Genomic DNA, 1,801 nt, shown 5'->3' on the forward strand with positions numbered 1-1,801 from the left:
CCCTGAGCTAACTTCTGCCAGTTTTCCCAGGATCCCATCTACAGGATCCAAGTGAAGTTTAAAGAAGAGTGTCGCTCTGGTATTTACCAAAATTTGGCAACATTTTCTATTAATTTTAATTTTAGTTTCCCTTGGCTATTTAAGGGAATAACATAGCAATTGACCAGGAAATCTCTCAGAGTCCTATCAACTCTGGGAGGGGCCTATATGAGGGGGGCCCTCCTTTGTAGGTAGATATAAGGCCACTAACTTCACAACTTCATTCACAGTTTTGTTCCAAAGTCTTGACAAAGTGCTGAGAATGGTGGACTCCTATCCTATTTTCTGCCTTTTTATCAATCCATTAGTCTCAGGAGATAGTCCATTTACAAAAACTTTTGAGGATCCTCCCCAGGTTTAGGAGATTCTTTAACTATGGCCCTTAGTTTAGCCTTTGACCAAGGAGTGAAAGATACCTAAGAAAGATCACCTGCAGCCTCAGGTGGTCTTATTTCAAGAGGTAACTGGTTAATAATCTCTTTAGAGTACAAAGGCAATTCAGACAAAGGACTACTAGAATGAGTACTCAAATAAAGGAGGCTAGAGGGGGAGCAGTAGGAGTTTTATCAGCCTTACAGTCTTTTGTTTTAGGTACCTTATATAGTATTAATTTTTCATTAGCTTTATGCAATGGATCTTTCAATGAAGCTATTTTGGAATTTCGAAACCCTTTGGAGACTTCATCATGCCAATGAAAATAGGTATCCCACTCTGTTTGTTTGAATTGGGAACCCTTGCTTTCAAGTGCACTTCTTAAATGATCTAATTAGAATGTTTCTCATGATGGCCATTGTAATTCTAGGTTGTTTTTAGTAAGATTTTGCCATTTTTATAGATATTTATAGCTTCCAGGTCTGTAGTTCTAAGCATAAAATAAGCTCATATGCCAAAAGGTCATGTGCTCAACTCCTTGGAATTTAAGGGTCCCATTCTTTTTTAATTAAGCTTCTGGGTCTCTTGGAGTCAAACTAACGCCTCAAGCAGATGTGCTGCTGGGTTGGAGATTGTGTGGTGTTTTACAGTGTACCTCATTGCATGGAAATTTTCTTGAGGTTAGTGGGTGACCAAGTGTCAATCTAACCCGTTCTGTGACTAACTTATCCTAACATGGGAGTTTTGGGGTTAGGTGGTGAGCACTTTAATAGCTATTAAATGCTCAACCCATGCCCACCAATTTTTGCGGCTTTTAACTTCCGAGATCCCTGTTAACAATAGCCCTTAGCTCGCGTGCACAATCACATCAGTGGTAACAAACAAGATGTTACTGTGGACCGGCCAGTAGAAGACCTTGTGCATACCACCAGCAGTTCCCAATGGGGAGCTGAGGATTGGGGAAAGGATTCAACCAGAAGACCCCAAAGAATGGAGACTTAGGACTGACTCCAAACAAATAGAGAACTGTAGCTGCCATTAGCAGTTCCCAACGCAGAATGTGGGGACAGAACCAAGGGCCAGGTTTTTTCCCTCAAAAATGGGGAATTGCAAACTAAACTACCAGCAGCTCCCATCATGGAACTGGGGACTGAACCAGCAGACCCAACAAATGGAACTATGGACCGAACCAATGACTAAGGGCTTAGGTTACAGGTGGAACCGTCTGCTAGCTCAAACTGACCTGCCCTAGACTTGAAAGGCAATTAGATCAGGCTTCTGTGACAATGCAGTTCTTGGTTTAAATGTCACTTCCTCCAGGAAGCATTCCCTGACACACATACCCCCCAGGCCAGATCAGGTCCCACTTGATTTACTCTCATAAAAGAAA

Source organism: Equus caballus, chromosome 2 (assembly GCF_041296265.1).
Source record: "Equus caballus isolate H_3958 breed thoroughbred chromosome 2, TB-T2T, whole genome shotgun sequence".
Lineage (NCBI taxonomy): Eukaryota > Metazoa > Chordata > Mammalia > Perissodactyla > Equidae > Equus > Equus caballus.